Consider the following 18,649-nt stretch of genomic DNA (forward strand, 5'->3'; position numbering starts at 1 on the left):
GTGGTTGGAGAGGATAAACACCTTCCTGTGATCCCACGATTACCAGAAGCGACAAGAAGCATGTTACAGTCTGTTCAGGCAGAATGGCAAAAGGTTACTCGCCCACGATTATAGATTAAAGACTTTACATTTCACCCTCTCTTAGTTGATTTTGACAACTTCAGCACCTTCTAATTCATGTTCTAACCAACCATGGATTTTAAGAGTTAAGAATAGGAAACTCCAAGCGTCTGAATCACTGATCCCCTTTATTAAATGTGGAAACGAGCTTACTTGATTCTCAACAGGGGGGATTGCAGGAGGGGTCGAAAAGCACAAGATAATTTGTGGGGAGAGGGGAGGAAAGGGTTCATTTTTGAGTTGGGAAGCCAGCCGCCAGGCATCAGTTTCCCTGAACATTTGCACCAATTATGCTTAAAAATTGCAATGGAAACTCTTCTCCAATATTTCACATTTCTCTGCTGAGTCTGCTGACCTGCCAATGACCTCGTCAAATAATTTACATTCTTTCTCTAATTTGTTGTTTTCCATTTTTAGTATCTGAAAAGTTCAATTTTATTTCTCCTGTGCCTTTGTCCAAATAATTGAGGTAAGAGAAAAATAAGCCAGCAGAGGCCCGTAGGGTTCACGGAGCACACCTGGTTCATTAAAAACAAAACATATTCCTGTTTGATTTCTGTCATCTAGACATTCCTGTCTCTAAGCAATCACATTTTCCTTAATATTATCAGCCCTAACTTTCAAACAGACCTCGTGTCTGATGCCCAATCAAAGAATTTATGAAATCCTAAGATACAACATCCAGTATTTCCCTCACCTGCAAATGCACTCTGATATTCTCATAAAAGGCCTGTGTGTACATCATATTCAGGTACACAGCGAGTCAGCATGGTAGGTCATTAAAAATAGCACTGAAGGCAAATTTGGGAACAACTGGAAAATTTAACCCGAACAAAGAGGACTGGTGTAATTCTGACCAACATTTACACATTTGGCTGCGAGTGAATACAATAGGAGATGAGGATTAAGTGGATTAAGTTATCCTCACCATGAGGATGCCAGATGCTTTTGAAATGGTGCCTAACCAATGTTGCCAGCTAGACCTCAGTACGATGGACTATTATAGAATCGTTGCTGTCACCCCACGGTAGCACAGCGGTTAGAACTGTTGCTTCACAGCGTCAGGGTCCCAGGTTCGATTCCCGGCTTGGGTCACTGTTTGTGCGGAGTCTGCACGTTCTCCCCGTGTCTGCGTGGGTTTCCTCCGGGTGCTCAGGATTCCTCCCACAAGTTCCAAAAGACATGCTGTTAGGTAATTTGGACATTCTGAATTCTCCCTCAGTGTACGCGGACAGGTGCCGGAATGTGGCGACTAGGGGATTTTCACAGTAACTTCATTGCGGTGTTAATGTAAGCCTCCTTGTGACAATAATAAAGATGGTTATTCTTGTACTGCAGTGAGACCTGGACTGTGTATTGGTGACATATAACAGTACAACAGAAATTGCACCCGTCATGCCTTTGTCACACCCTCAAGATTCAATGGGAGGACCGTTGAACAAATATCAGTATCCTTTTCTTGAAGCTGGCTCCACAAGCATTCAGACAAAACTCTTGGAAAATCAATGTTGATGGACTACACACTGGCCTAGATTTTCCAATGGTGAAATGCCTCTCCATCATTGGAAAAATGGCAGAGGAGACCAAACGGCAGAAGTCCTGTCCTCAAACATGGCAACTACTATTTTTTGGGGGTAGGAATTGGGGTCGGGTCAGGGTTTTCACATGCACATTTTGCAGAGGTCGCTGTCCACGTACAACAGCAGCCACCTCCAGTGAGGTTTGATTTTCAATAGCCACAAGTCGGAACCACGAAGTATGCAGACTAGATCTGGTCAGAGCGGATCTATACTTTGCAGAGTTCTTTGGAATGGTGGGGGCATTCCTTTGGAGAGGTAGGGCACCCATTTGTATATGGTTCTGCTACACCTTTGGGGGAAAGTGATGTACTCTTTGGGATTGTTAAAAGTTCATGAACATAAAAGTACATAACTCATTGGAACTTTCAAAAGTAATTGTCAAGATATTTAAAACACCTACCCTTCAAACCTTTAAAAAAAAACATAGAGCGTTAAAAATAAAAACCATTGCTTGCTACTTCACTCTGCCTGTTGACATAAACCTAAGGATTTCCTTTACTGGAATAATGCAGCATGCCTAATTTCACAGCATTCCATTATCATAGCCTGCCACTTCACAGTTTGATGGACATCTACATGTTGTCATTGTCTCCTGAAGTAGGATTATGAATTCCAATGTTTGTTTTTATAACAGATTAGCATTGAATGAAATATTTGTTTTTATAAAGATTAGATAGTCAAAGGGATATGAATGCAGTGAATGGGTATACTTAATGAGAGGGTTCTACTTATAAATAAAGTCTGCAATAGACACTTGGAACTTTATTTCATTTAATCTCAGCATGGATCCTGATGTCTCCCCAGGTGGAAACAGTGATTTGGAGGTTGTCAGGGCAAAATGGTAGTGTGTGGGGTAGTTGGCACTAAGTAGGCATCGTGGCTATAAAAGGTATTGGGGGCGGGAAGAAGTTGAGTAGAGGGGTATAGGTTGTCATGGGTGGTGTGAGGAAACATAGGGGTGGGTAATGGGCATGAGTTGGCATGGATTGGAATGGATAGGATATGGAGAGCATGTGGGAATGAGGGCTGCTTTATGTTTTATTGCTTTTTTAAAATGTTGACCTTCCGTCCAGCCCACTTCTGCACCTGACAGTCGCTGCATTGCTTCTGGACTTTCTGCCAAAACTCCAACTTTCACCCCCTCTCCCCAGAATACAAATCCAACCATCTGGGCACTTTCTCCAGGGTTTACAAAGCTGGGGATTGGTCGACTCTGCCAGGAACAAATATTCAGGCTACTGTGTCTGGGTAGCCGACAACTGTCTGTCCAGCTCTCAAATAGGCAATCTTCCAGTGAAGGACAAATAAAACACTTCAAAGACACTCTGAAGTCCTCCAAGGCGTGTGGCAGCATTGACATTAATGATTGGGAGGAACTTGCTACCAATTGTTCAAAATGGCAACAACGTGACCACCAAGATGCTTTGTGTCACAATGGGCGGGATTTTAAGGCCCCTCCCACCGGTGGGATCTTCCATTTCCGCTGAAGTCAATTAAGTTTTGAATATTTTGAAGCATCTTATGGCTCTGCCCCCATCACAACAGTGCCATAAATGTCCACCTAATGTCTTAATGATGAGGTAGCTCAGCGATAGAGAAGGCAAGAAAAGAAAGCTAATTCAGCACCTTGGATCTCACTACCTCATGGGGTGCCCTCTGCCATGTGCCAAAGGATTTGTAGGTCGAGAATTTGCCTGGTCAAAAAACCCAGGCCAGAAACTCAGAACCCTGAACAGATGTCATCCTCGATTCAAAGGGCAGACAACAGCAAACTCCCCATTTACACGGACTCTCTGACTTTCATGTTCTTGGGAGGGTCAGACTAAATATGGCTCCCATCCCACCACGGGAAGCGAGGACTGAGACAGACTGATAGTGCAACATATGCAAGTGATGGAGAAGGTCGAATGCTGAAGTTGAGGGGGAGGATGAAAGGATTGGCAGGTAGGGATGTGGGTATAACTGGCAAGGCCAGCATTTATTGCCCATCCCTATTTCCCTTGAGAAAGGGCTGCTATGCTGTTTTCTTGAACTGCTGCAGCCCTACAGGTGTATGTACACCCACAGTACCATTAGACCATAAAATATAGGGAACAGGAGTAGGCCATTCGGCCCCTCGGGCCTACTCCGCCACCATACAATAGGATCATGGCTGATCCAACATTCCTTATGTCCACTTTCCTGCCCTTTTGCCATAGCCCTCGATCCCCTTACTGATCAAGAATCTATCTATCTCAGCCTTAAATATATACAAGGATTCTGCCCCTACAGCTTTCTGTGGCAAGAAGTTCCAAAGACTCACAACTCTTCAGAGAGAAGAAATTCCTCCTCATCCCAGTCTTAAATTGGAACTCCTTTATTCTGGGACTGTGCCCTCTGGTCCTAGACTCTCCCATGAGGGACGTATTCTCTCACCATTTACCCTATCAAGCCATTTAAGAATCCTATATGTTTCAATGAGATTACCTCTCATTCTTCTAAATTCCAATGAGTCGAGTCCCAACTATTTAACCTTTGTTCATAAGACAATCCCTTCATACCACGGATCAGTTTAGTGAACCTTCTCTGAACTGCGTCCAATGAAATAATATCTTTCTTTAAATAAGGGGACCCAAACTGCTCACAATACTCCAGATGCGGTCTCACCAGTACCTTGTACAGTTGCAGCAAGACTTCCCGACTCTTATACTCCAACCCGCTTGAAATAAGGACCAACATTCCCTTAGCCTTCCTGATTACCTGCTGTACCTGTCTGCTAGCTTTCTGAGTTTTGTGCATGTGCACCAGTACCACCAAGTTGCTTTGCGTTGCAGATTTCTGCAGATTTCTCAATTTCAATAATACTTTGGGCGCGATTCTCCCAAAAGGAAACAAAGTCGCCTAGTGAGCAGATTTAGCCACATGTTTCCAGGCACTCACAGTGCCAAGAAACACAGGACTATTCAACACAACTCGCATTGAATAACGGGCCTCAATGGAGAACGCATGCCAAGACTACACATAGCACTGTTTTGTACAGTGGGGAGCTCCACTCGCCGAAACTCCCCAGTGTAGCGAGAGCTTGGAAGGCCATTTTTAAATGTCGTCTCGATCACAGAGGTCCCTGCAATATCCAGGTGGCACCAGCAGCCCATTGCACCACCATGCCCAAAGGCCATGCAGCTGGGGCCTCCGATCCCCAGGGAGACCCCCACGAGTGCCGTTCTGTCTGGTTCCAGTTTGCGGGGACCAGTGTTGAACGGCGCCCGCCCAAGGTCTCTGAGGCGAAGGGGTAAAATCCCAAAGACTTGGTTACCTCGGGAATCTGCACATTTGAGTGAGGTTAACTGTCTCGCTCTGATATGCAGATTTGCCAAAAAGTGATCCCGCCCATTGTGGGCAGGATTTACATCACAACGTCTTGCGAGATTGCGTTGGATCTCATGAATAGTGGCGAGTCGGGTAGCTACTGGAAGCAGGGCCTCCCGGCTTTCATTGGCCACGTTGCGGCGTGCTGCTTTTCGGGGGCAGCATGGCCGTTGGATCACGCCCTCTGTTCTTCGTTCTCCCTTCCAACATGAAGAACTTCACATTCACCCTCATTATACTTCAACTTTTTGCCCACTTACTTAACCTACCAATATCGCTTTGAAAACTGTTTGTATCTCTCCCACAACTTGCCTTTCCACCTATTTTTGTGTCGTCTACAAATTTGGCTACTGTACATTCACTTCCAAGATTTTGACCCAGCGACAGTGAATGAACAGAGATATATTTCTAAGTAAGAATGGTGAGTGGCTTAGAGGGGAACCTCCAGGTGGTACTGTTCCTATGTGTCTTCTGCTGTTGCCCTTCTAGACGGTGGCAGTCACAGGTTTGGAAGACGGTGACCAGGAGAAAATCTTGGCTTTGACGTTTGAAGAAGGTTGGGGTAGGTTGAGGTGAAGTTGGTTGTGTGTATCTTGGGATGTGGAAGCAAAACAAACTGCCCTAATAATACGTTAGGGGGTGAAGTGATTGGAACTTGCTGATTCCAGAATGAATATTTGAATCTGGAAATGAGAGAATCCTGATTCAGCACTGATTGCACAGATATGTAGGATGAAGAACAGAAGCTGGCACTGTGGTAACAAAAAAGGAGATCTTTAAAATATGGGACACAAGGTTTGGATTAGTGGCTAAAGATCTGAGAAAGGAGCACAAAGCAATCCTTAGCTGCCAAAGAAAGGAAAGTTGTTCCTAATATTGTAAAATAGTGGAAGGCATTTAGAACATAGAACATACAGTGCAGAAGGAGGCCATTCGGCCCATCGAGTCTGCACCGACCCACTTTAAGCCCTCACTTACACTCTATCCCCGTAACCCAATAACCTCTCCTAACGTTTTTAGACGCTGAGGGCAATTTAGCATGTCCAATCCACCTAACCTGCACGTCTTTGGATTGGGGGAGGAAATCAGAGCACCCGGAGGAAACCCACGCAGACATGGGGAGAACGTGCAGATTCCGCAGGGAGTGACCCAGCAGGGAATCGAACTGGACACTGGTGCTGTGCTAACCACTGTGCTAGCGTGCTGCCCAAACACATGAAATAAATGATAATTTTGAGGTCTAAATTGGTTAGGCTGCTAATGAGATCGTTACAGCATTGTCTGTTGAAACAAATGAGTCCACCGTTACAAAGATATTAATATATTCCTAGACTTCTTGGGAATCGGGGGGGGGGGGGGAAGGAATTTATCTTTTGTGAATATTTGAAACACAGCAAATTGAAATTGGCTTCAGAATGTTTGCAAATGAGGTATTTATGTAGCACACTATTAGATTTGTTGCTACATTGTGTCAATTTTATTATATAAATTGACTTTTAGGGGCACAATAGAAGAATGGATGAAAAAACCAACAGGGCTTTTCAATCGACTAGAGGTTTGGAGGACAAGACAGGAGTTGTATTTGTTGGTCTCCTTTTAGCGATCTAAGGAAATATTGCTACAGCTGGTATTCATGGTTTTTCCAATGTACCACCAATTTTAAAAAATTCCGCGGCGTACAAACACGCGAACAAGGCAGACACGAATCAGCTGGTCTATTGAGCCTGTCCCATTCAGCTTTGTTGCAACTAAGCAATCTGACTTCCAATCATCCTCACCCACCAAAAGCCATGGGAAAGAGATTAAAAAAGATCCCAGGCTAAAAAGAAAGAGGGAAAAGAATTCTGAAAAATTAATCTCACACTCCCGAAGGCACTAATAATTCATAAGTAGCTCCTAATTAAATACATACTCGCAGGCCTTAACACAGGCAGAGTTGCACCATGACAAATCTGCCAGTCTGTTATTAACTGCAGTAATCTTGTTAACTAATCACAATGCTGCTTTACAAATGATAACTTTGTATATGCCAAAACTAATTGTGTGCTACATAAATACTTCACTTGCAAACATTCTGAAGCCAATTTCAATTTGCTGTATTTCAAATATTCACAAAAGTTAAATTTATTTTTCTCCCGATTCCCAAGAAGTCTAGGAATATATTAATATCTTTGTAACGTTGGACTCATTTGTTTCAACAGACAATGCTGTAACGATCTCATTAGCAGCCTAACCAATTTAGACCTCACAATGATCATTTATTTCATGTTTTGATATTCTTCAGCAAGAGTTGAAAGAGGAAAATCAATGTTAGGAGTAGAATTTAAATAAAAACTGATTGCAAATGACGCCCAGCATGCTCAGCTCAGATAGTATACAGGGGTCACACACAGGTCTCACTCTGCTCCAACTAGGCACTTTAGTATCAATTGCAAACATCTCCTGTACTTGACCAGCGCAACAGTTTCAGCCCACTATCAGCCATCCTTATCTGCTGTCAGTGCAACTGCCAAAGTAATATGGTTTGTGATGAGCTCTGAATAGATTTGTTATAAAACTTCTTCCAATAGATATATATTTAGATTAACATACCTTTATATAAAAATAGCTGCAATGCTGTCATATTACTTATAGTTAATCTGCAATCTCAAACATGGTTGTGAAAGATAGCTGCGAAATTGGAATTATTCTTAATCTGGCCTGTCTTTTCAAATCTGGATCCTACGGGAAAGTGGGCCAAATAGGCATTTCCCGCGATCAAATAGAGACTAATTGTTCAGGTACGATTCTGTAGATTGGCAGCTACTTCCTTAGTTCTTGCCATTGGAGCGAAACCTGGGCTAGGAATATATTTTGAATATAACTTTGAAGTGTGTGCATACACAAGAGGTAGGGCGAAATTAGTTTATGTAAGCAAGTCAAAACTGCAGGCTTTGATTCCTGGTAGGTCTAGCCACATCGGACAGATCTCAGGTCTGACAAAGAACAGCAAACTGGTCCTCCAGGTTGGGGGTTGGGCGTGGGGGCAACTACCTCAGCCTGCAAAAATAACATCCATTTACAGAAACTGCAAAGAGCAAAACAGCAACTCACAAGGATCCTGCAAAGGATTCTAGCCAGACATATGGTAGTATGACCACTTCTGACCAAAACTCTTCAAAGGAAGTCAGAAGTGTGGAGATGAATCCAATCAGACCCAAAGTTAACATCAGAATAGGAGCCTGGAATATCCGCACCAAATTCAGCTCATGTGATTAAAGAAATGCACAGATACCTTCTATTTTTTAATATAAACTTAGAGTACTGTCGTGTTGGGTGTCCTGATACACAAATGAGCCAACACGACTGTAGATGGTGCAACTTGATTTTATTATGTTAACTAACAGATGCAACTAACTATAAACATGGGTAGGTTCGCTACCAGCTAACCTATGGACCTGCCCTATCACTGATGTTGGTGAGGCACTCAGCACATGATCTATGTCTGAGTGTCACACTGCAAGCTCTGTGTCCCGAGCTGTCTCCTACCAGAATGAGCGGGAACTCTCGTGTTCCCCCTTTTATAGTGTGTCTGCTCTTACTCGTGATTGGCTGCGATGTTGTGTGTGTGCTGGTTGGTCCAAATGCCTGTCCATCAGTGTGTGTGTGATTGCACCATGACATGCTGATCTAGATATCATGACATCCACCCTTTTCACAAGAAATATGTGCCTGCATGATAATAAATAATATTGTGTACTGGGTGCAACTAAATATGTGTGTGTGGGATTAACTACAAAATGTACAGGAGGCTAACTATATACAGAGGAAGATGTCAGGTGCAACATAAGAACAAAAGTGTACCAAGAACAGAACAAATGCAAACTCTCGAACACAGAACGATAATAGAAACATGTCAACAGTACTGTAAACCAGCTCAGTAAGCAAAAGAAAGCAAAACAGGCTCATAAGTTCAGTCTCTCAAGTGGGCGACGAATTCGGGTTGACCGCCTCAAGGATGGGTCAGGAGCCACCGGCTGAGGAATGGGCCTATCGACGGGCGAGAGCGGAAAATGCATCATGGCAGGAAGCTCAACAAAATCGGCATTAGGGGCAACAGGAGGGGATGGCACCGGTGCAGAGTGTCATAGTGAGCGCTGCGTCAAACGAAGGGCCCGCCGATTGCGGCGGCGAATAGAGCCATCAGGCATGCGAACAACGAGTGATCGGGGAGCCACCTGGCGGAGAATCTCAGCCGTTGCTGACCAGCCACCGTCTGGAAGGTGTATGCGGACATTGTCGCCAGGCTCCAGGGCAGGAAGATCAGTCGCCCGAGCATCATGTGCCACCTTCTGCTGATCGCGCTGTTGCTGCATCTTCCACAAGACCGGGGCATGATCGAGGTCAGGAACATGAATGGATGGAACAGTTGTCCTGATGGTGCGACCCATCAACAGCTGAGCCGGCGACAGGCCCGTGGACAGTGGGGCCGAGCGATAAGCCAGCAAGGCTAGACAGAAGTCAGACCTGGTATCAGCAGCCTTACAGAGAAGCCTCTTAACAATATGGACGCCCTTCTCAGTCTTGCCATTCGATTGAGGATACAACGGACTGGACGTCACCTGCGTGAAGTTGTAGGCAGCGGCAAAGGAAGACCATTCCTGACTTGCAAAGCAAGGTCCGTTGTCAGACATGATGGTGAGCGGAATGCCATGGCGAGCGAAGGTCTCCTTGCATGCCCGGATGACAGCAGATGATGAAGTGTCGTGCAGGCGTATGACCTCCGGGTAACTCGAGAAATAGTAAATGGATAACATAGTCCCTGCCGAGGACGTGAAAGAGGTCGACACCGACCTTCGACCGGGGGAAGTGACCAACTCGTGGGGCTGAAGGGTCTCACGGGGTTGCGCCGGCTGAAACCTCTGGCAGGTGGGGCACTTGAGCACCATGTTGGCGATGTCGTCGCTGATGCCCGGCCAGTACACAGCCTCTCGGGCCCTCCGTCTGCACGTCTCGACTCCGAGATGGCCTTCGTGCAGTTGCTCAAGGACAAGCTGGTGCATACTGTGTGGGATCACAATCCGATCCAATTTTAGGAGGATGCCATCAACGATGGCCAGGTCGTCCCAGACATTGTAAAATTGCGGGCACTGCCCCTTTAGCCACCCTTCTGTCATGTGGCGCATCACCCGTTGTAGCAGGCGTTCAACCGCAGCCTCACGTCGAATGTGGGCCAGGCGTGCATCAGTGGCCAGCAGACTGGCCAATGTGAAGGCTACCTGTGCCTCGACCTGGCACACGAACCCCTCGAGGTCGGACGGTGTGTTGACCGCCCGAGACAGAGCATCTGCACTGATAAGCTCCTTCCCTGGGGTGTAGACAAGCTGAAAGTCGTACCCCCGGAGCTTGAGCAGAATGCGCTGGAGGCGAGGGGTCATGTCGTTTAGATCCTTCTGAATAATGCCGACCAGGGGGCGATGGTCGGTCTCTACAGTTAACTGCGGAAGACCATAGACATAGTCATGAAACTTGTCAATGCCCGTCAACAATCCTAGGCACTCCTTCTCGATCTGCGCATAGCGCTGTTCTGTGGGGGTCATGGCCCGCGAGGCGTAGGCGACCGGAGCCCATGATGAGGTGTCGTCCCGCTGCAGGAGGACCGCACCAATACCCGATTGGCTGGCATCCGTGGAGATCTTTGTTTCCCGTGTGGTGGCGAAAAACGGCAATACCGGGGCAGTGGTGAGCTTGACCTTGAGCTCCTCCCATTCACTCTGGTGTGCAGGCAGCCACTGGAACTCCGTGGTCTTCTTGACCAGGTGGCGAAGAGCAGTCGTGTGTGAGGCAAGGTTGGGAATGAACTTCCCCAGGAAGTTGACCATCCCGAGAAAGTGTAGCACTGCCTTCTTGTCTGACGGCCGCTGCATGGCCGTGACGGCTGCCACCTTGTTGGCATCCAGCCGGACAGCTGACCGGGAGATGTGGTCCCCCAAAATCTTCAGTTCAGTCTGGCCAAAAGAACATTTAGCTCGGTTAAGGCGCAGGCCCTGATCTCGGATACGTGCAAATACACGCTGGAGACGACTGATGTGCTCCTGTGGTGTTGTTGATCAGATGATAATGTCGTCTACATAGACGCGTACCCCTTTGATGCCCTCCATCATCTGTTCCATGATGCGATGGAACACTTCAGAAGCAGAAATGATGCCGAATAGCATTCTGTTATAGCAGAACCTGCCAAATGGAGTGTTGAAAGTGCAGAGCTTCCAGCTGGACGGATCCAGTTGAATCTGCCAAAAGCCCTTTGAGGCATCAAGCTTGGTAAATATTTTTGCTCGAGCCATTTCGCTCGTGATCTCTTCCCGCTTAGGTATAGGGTAGTGCTCCCTCATGATGTTGGAATTCAAGTCTTTCGGGTCAATGCAGATCCGGAGCTCGCCGGATGGCTTCTTCACACACACCATGGAGCTGACCCATGGCGTTGGTTCCGTGACCCGGGAAAGCACTCCTTGGTCCTGCAAGTCCTGCAGCTGTTGCTTGAGGTGGTCCTTGATGGGTGCTGGGTCCCTACGAGGGGCGTGAATGACCGGGGTGGCATCCGGTTTGAGCCGTATTTTGTACGTGTGCATGTGCCCATGCCCTCGAAAACCTCCTGGTTGTGCGCAAGGAGTGAGTGGAGCTGCGCCCTAAAGTCTACATCTGGAAAGTCAGATGTGCCGTCAGGAGACAAAGTGTGGACTCGCCGAACGAGGTGGAGAATCTTGCACGCCTGTGCGCCTAACAGAGAGTCCTTTGAGGATCCTACGATCTCAAATGACAGCTTGGCCGTGCGCGAGTTGTGGATGACTTCCAGCTGGCTGGACCCCGTGGCCGGGATGACGTTCCCATTGTAATCCACCAATTGACAGTGGGAAGGTGGAATGGGTGGTTTGACCTTTAATGCCTGGAAAGCTGACCATGCGAGCAGATTGGCAGAGGCACCAGTGTCTAAGCGAAATGTGACTTGAGATCGGTTGACCGTCAGGGTGGCACACCACTCATCGTCCGGATCAATGGTGTGGACTGGCAGCTGCTGGTGGTGCCTACTTGGGGACAGCTGTTCTTATGGATGACCACAATGCGGAAGGGCTCGCTGTCGTCGGTGTTGCCGGTCTGCAAGGTGTCTGGAGGTGAGCCAGTGAATGTAGGCTGAATGGCCCGCACGGTCCTGCCAGACTGGCGGAATTGTTGCGAGTTGGCAGGTTGAGGTGCTCGACAACAGGCAGCATAGTGGCCCAACCTGCCACAGCGTAGGCACTGTTGGGTTCTAGCAGGACATTGCCACTTTAAATGTGCAGATCCACAGTTGCTGCACGTCGTGACGTCATTACGTTCGTAACGTTTGTTGCGCCACCGTGCATGCGTGGTGCGGTCCTGCGTAGTGCGTGCCTGCGCATCGTGTTCCTCTGCCTCAGCGTCCCCTCTTTTGGCACATACAAGCGCGGGAGGCATTGGAAAGCGTGCGAAATGGCCGCCCTCGTCTGGGCCGTGGGCCGGGAGGTACTCGATCGACTGGACCCGCTCTGGCTCGGAGGCCCCATGCCGCGCCGTTTCGGCCGCCTGGATATGGGAGTACCAGCTGGTCGCGTTTTCATGGAGGACACAGGTCTCGATTGCAGTCGCCAGGGTGAGTTGTTTCACTTTAAGGAGCTGCTGGCGTAGGGTGTCTAACACAACCCCAAAAACTATCTGATCCCTTATCATGGAGTCGGAGGTGGCCCCGTAGCTGCAGGATTGCGCAAGGATGCGGAGGTGTGTTAGGTATGATTGAAAAGGTTCGTCCTTAACCTGCAGGTGCTGTTGAAATAGGTACCGATTGAAGCTCTCATTTACTTCCACGCTGAAGTGTTCAACGAACTTGAGCAGCACCGTTTGGATTTTTTCTTGTCCTCGCCTTCCGCGAATGCCAGGGAGTTAAATATGTGGATGGCGTGTTGCCCTGCCGAGGAGAGGAGGACGGCTATCTTCCTGGTGTCCGATGCATTCTCCCTGTCTGTGGCCTCGAGGAATAGCTGGAAGCGCTGTTTGAAAAACTTCCAGTTTACACCTAGATTGGCAGTGATTCGGAGCGGCTGCGGCGGGCTGATGCTTTCCATGGATCAGGATGGCGGATTGCTGAAATGGTGCAGGTAGGTCTCACAGTCGCTGGTCTGCGCCCACTCGTGGTATCATGTCGTGTTGGGTGTCCTGATACACAAATGAGCCAACACGGCTGTAGATGGTACAACTTGATTTTATTATGTTAACTAACAGATGCAACTAACTATAGACTTGGGTACGTTCGCTACCAGCTAACCTATGGACCTAGCCCTAACACTAATGTTGGTGAGGCACTCAGCACATGGTCTATGTCTGAGTGTCACGGTGCAAGCTCTGTGTCCCGAGCTATCTCCTACCAGAATGAGCGGGAACTCTCGTGTTCCCCCTTTTATAGTGCGTCTGCTCTTACTAGTGATTGGCTGTGATGTTGTGTGTGTGCTGATTGGTCCAAATGCCTGTCCATCAGTGTGTGTGCGATTGCACCATGATATGCTGATCTGGATATCATGACAAGTACCCAATTCATTTTTTCCAATTTAAGGGGCAATTTAGCGTGTTCAATCCACCTACGTTGCACATCTTTGGGTTGTGGGGGCGAAAGCCACGCAAACACGGGGAGAATGTGCAAACTCCACACGGACAGTGACCCAAAGCCGGGATCGAACCTGGGACCTCGGCACTGTGAGACTGCAGTGCTACCACTGCGCCACCGTGCTGCCCTCCAGATACCTTCTTGACATCTTTGTTATGAGTGAATGTCGCTGGATTGGTTCAGGATGCCAAGTGACCAACGATGGCACAAGCATCTTTATTCTGGGTCAAAGGGTGGACACATACACAGTGTAGCCCTAATGCAAGGAGAAGTTCAAGACCTTGATTAAATGGGAGCCCATTAGCGAGAGAATGCTCAGGGCATGCCTCAAATCGAAGTACTGCAAACTCACCATCTTACAGGTACTATTCGTCAACTAACAAAGCTGAAGACGAGGACAAAGATAACTAGGATGAGGTCCTACACCAAACAATGTCCAAAGTCGCTCAACGTGACATGCTCTTGATCGTAGGCACATGAATGTGAAACTTAGGTCAGAAAACATCGATTGTGAACAAGCTAGAGGAAAACATGGACGTGGTGTTGCAAGCAATAACAACAAATGCCTCTTGATTTCTGTTTGAATAACAACTTAGTCATTGCGGAACCATCTTCCTCCAAACATACTAACTTACCTCGAGATTGCCAGATGGTCAAACAGTCAACCAGATTGACCACATCATCATGAACAAGATCTCTCGGAAATTTCTACATATGGGGCAGCATGGTAGCACAGTGGTTAGCACTGTGGCTTCACAGCGCCAGGGTCCCAGGTTCGATTCCCAGCTGGGTCACTGTCTGTGCGGAGTCTGCACGTTCTCCCCGTGTGTGCGTGGGTTTCCTCCGGGTGCTCTGGTTTCCTCCCACAGTCCAAAGATGTATAGGTTAGGTGGATTGGCCATGCTAAAGTGCCCTTAGTGTCCCAAAAAAGGTTAGGAGGGGTTATTGGGTTACGGGGATAAGGTGGAAGTGAAGGCTTAAGTGGGTTGGTGCAGACTCGATGGGCCAAATGGCCTCCTTCTACACTGCATGTTCTATGTTCTACATCATGGTGCCGATGCTGGCGGTGATCACAATCTAGTTGCAGCAAACATCAAGCTAAAACTCCGAAAGATGGTAATACAGAATAAGGCAAGAAACAGCTCGACATTGCGAAGCTAAAATCTCATGACATCAAGAATTAAGGAATCCTTTTGAGGAACTAGCAACTTCAGCTGAGGGAGAAGACCAAGATGTGATAAAGAACTGGGACAACATCAAGAAAGCCGATAAAGAAGCTGCCAAGGGGGTCACGGGATTCAGAAAAAAAGAACTAGGGCCGTCATTCTCCGCCGGCGGGAGTCTCCGTTTTGCCAGCGCCCGGGGGTTTCCCGACGGCGTGGGGCTGCCCCACAATGGGAAACCCCATTGACCGGCCGGTGTTACGGAGACTCCCGCCGGCCGGTCGGAGCAGAAATGTGGCGGGGCGGGTAGGAGAATTTCGCCCTAGGAGTGGATAACGGTTGACATGTGGAGGAAAATATAATGAAAGGAAAAAGTTGAAGGAGAAATTACCAGGCACCAAATCACTTGGGCTCCAAGAAAAGGCTCAGATGCTCATAACATCAAAGATAAAGGGCGGGATTCTCCGACCTCCCGCAGGGTACCTTAGTGTCCAAAAAGGTTAGGAGGGGTGACTGGGTTACGGGGATTGGGTGGAAGTGAGGGCTTAAGTGGGTCGGTACAGACTTGATGGCCCGAATGGCCTCCTTCCGCACTGTATGTTCTATGTTCTGATAAGCAATATCTATCAACACAGAGTGCCTTATGATTGTGAATAATTCATTAGCTGAGTGGTTCCCCATAAAGTTAGGGGTTTGGCAGGTCTGTGTAATGTCGCCAATCCTTTTTCTTACCATCATTGACTGGATCATGAGAAATACCACAGCAGACAGACTTGAATCATCCAGTGAACCCTTTCCACCTACCTAGAAGATCCGAACTTTGTGAACGACCTAGCTGTCCTGTCATCCAGACATGCCCAGCTACAGGGGAAGGCAGACAGAGTGGTTAGCTTTGCTAGTAGGACTGGTCTACAAATAAGTATCACCAAGACCCAAGTAATGACCATCAATGCCAAGTCTACTACATCCATAACTGGGAATGGAGTTGTTCTAGAGACAGCAGAAGATTTTACTTACCTAGGATGTCTCATCAGCAAAGGTAATGGGGCCAAGCAGGATATCAAGGCAGAATTCTGCAAGGCTCGCAAAGCATTTGCTTGACTTCAACCCATCTGGAAGTCCAAGCAATGCAGCGTAAAGGCAAAGATTAAAGCTATAAAACAGCAATGTTGAATCTTTTCTGCTGCATGGGTCGGGAGTGCTAACGAGTCATAAAGCCAGATATGAGCAACATAGATGCTTTCCATCATGGGTTTCTAACGAACATCTGCCGCATCTCCTGGCCAAACAAGACTTTGCATGAAGACTCTGGCTGTCACAACATTATAAGTGAGATTCTGTTCTTCCGACTCCGCTGGCTTGACCACATATTCAGAATGTCATCGGAGAGAACAGTCAAAGTGGTCCTTAGATGGACACCACCAGAGAGGAGAAAGCCAGGCGGGCCAAAGACATCATGGCATAGAACTGTGATGGCTAAGCTGAGTGATATGGGGTTCTCATGGCACGGAGCACGAAACGTGGCTAAAGATAGAGCAAAGTGGCATAAGCTCATAGCAGCCTTATATCCCTCATGGGATGAAGAGGATAAGTAACAAGTAACAGGAATCAGAGAGTAGGCATAAATTGGTCTTTTTCTGGATGGCAGGATGTAACCAATGGTGTGCCACAGGGATCAGTGCTGGGGACATGACTATTTATAATTCATATGATGAAGGTGGATGACGGAACTGATGGTATGGTTGCTAAGTTTGCTGATAACGCAAAGATAGATAGGAAAGCAAATTAGGAAGAGCCTACAAAAAGAATAGATTGGTTAAGTAGATGGGAAAATATCTGGCAAATGGAGTATAATGTGGGAAAATGTGGAACTGTCCACTTTGGCATGAAGAATAAAAAGAATCTAAATTTGAGAGATTGCAGAGCTCTGAGATGCAGCGGGATTTAGATTAGATTGAGATTTATTGTCATGTGTACCGAGATACAGTGAAAAGTATTGTTATGTGTACAGTTCAGGCAGATCGGGTCATACATGAAAAAACATAGGATATAGGATAAATTCACAATGCAAAGACATAGTCATAGACATCGGGTGAAGCATACGGAGTGTAGTGCTACAACAGTAGACAAGATGCGTAGAGAGATCAGTTCAGTCCATAAAAGGAGTCTAGTAACAGCGGGGAAGAAGGAATTTTTGAATCTGTTAGTGCCTGTTCTCAGACTTTTGTACCTCCTGCCTGATTGAAGAGGTTGAAAGAGAGAATAACCCAGGTGGGAGGGGTCTTTGATTATGCTGCCTGCTTTCCCAGGGCAGCGGGAAGTGTGGACAGAGTTAATGGATGGGAGGTGGGTTCGTGTGATGGACTGGACTGTGTTCACAACTCTCTGTAGTTTCTTACAGTCCTGGGCCGAGCAGTTGCCATACCAGGCTGTGATGCAGCCAGATAGGATGCTTTCTATGGTGCATCTGTAAAAATTGGACATTCCGAATTTCCTTAGTTTCCTGAGGAAGTATAGGTGTTGTTGTGCTTTCTTGATCATAGGTCAACGTGGGTGGACCAGGACAGATTGTTGGTGATGTGCACACCTCGGAATTTGAAGCTGTCAACCATCTCCACCTCGGCACCATTGATGCAGACAGGGGTGCGTAGGACACTTGGCTTCCTGAAACGATGATCAGCTCCTTAGTTTTGCTGACATTGAGGGAGAGAATGTTGTTGTTACACCATGCTGCTGGGTTATCTATTTCCCTCCTGGACTCTGACTCATCATTGTTCGAGATCCAGCCCACTATGGTCGTTTCATCAGCAAACTTGGAGATAGAGTTGGAGCCGGATTTTGCCACACAGTCATGTGCGTATAGGGAGTATAATAGGGGGGCAAGTATGCAGCCTTGCAGGACCCCAGGACTGAGGGTTATCGTGGAAGAAGTGTCGTTGTTTATCTTTACTGATCTTTACTGACTGTGGGTCAGGAAGCCGAGGATCCAGTTGGACTGGATTTGTTTATTGTCCTGCGCACTGAGGTACAGTGAAAAGTATTTTTCTGCGAGCAGATCAAATAAATCATTTAGTACATGAAGAGCAAATAAAATAAAAAGAAAATACATAATAGGGCAACACAAGGTCCGCAACGTAAATACATAGACACCGGCATCGGTCAGTCCATAAGAGGGTCATTTAGGAGTCTGATAACAGCAGGGCAGTTGCAGAGGGAGGAACCAAGTCCCAGCTTTTGGAGTTTAGAAATGTGCTTGGCTGGAATTATGAAGCTAAAAGCTGAGTGTAGTTAATGAATAGGCGTCTGACATAGGAGATGCGCCAGGGATGTGTGTAGGGCCAGGGAGATAGTATCTGCTGTGGACCGATTGAGGCAGTATGCGAATTGCAGTGGATCAAGGCATTCTGGGAGTATGGAGTTGATGTGCCTCATGACCAATCTCTCGAAGCTCTTCCTAATGAGAGATGTCAAGGCCATCGGATGTCAATTGTTGAGGCACGTTGCCTGTTTCTTCTTTAGCCCCAGTATGGTGGTGGTCTTCTCGAAGAAGGTCCTCAGAACAGAGTAGGGAGAGATGTCCTCGTGCCTGACTTGCAAAAGATTTGTATGTAGGTGAAACAACTAATAAGGAAAGCAAATAGAATGCCATCGCTTGTTGCGGGGGAATTGAAACAAAAGTAGGGAGGCTTTATTTCAGTTATACAGAGATTTGGTTAGATCACGTCTGGAGTACTGTTTACAATATTGGTCTCCTAATTTAATGAACGATGTAAATGCATTGGAAGCAG

The 18,649-nt window shown here is 47.1% G+C and overlaps 1 protein-coding gene across 2 annotated transcripts in view; it reads right to left on the reverse strand.

The window, feature by feature from the left end:
• Positions 1-18,649, reverse strand: part of atp10b (ATPase phospholipid transporting 10B) — a 511,821-nt gene that overhangs the window by 193,102 nt on the left and 300,070 nt on the right. The gene's annotated exons all lie outside the window — the stretch shown is intronic.

The sequence above is a fragment of the Scyliorhinus torazame genome, chromosome 7 (assembly GCF_047496885.1).
Source record: "Scyliorhinus torazame isolate Kashiwa2021f chromosome 7, sScyTor2.1, whole genome shotgun sequence".
NCBI lineage: Eukaryota > Metazoa > Chordata > Chondrichthyes > Carcharhiniformes > Scyliorhinidae > Scyliorhinus > Scyliorhinus torazame.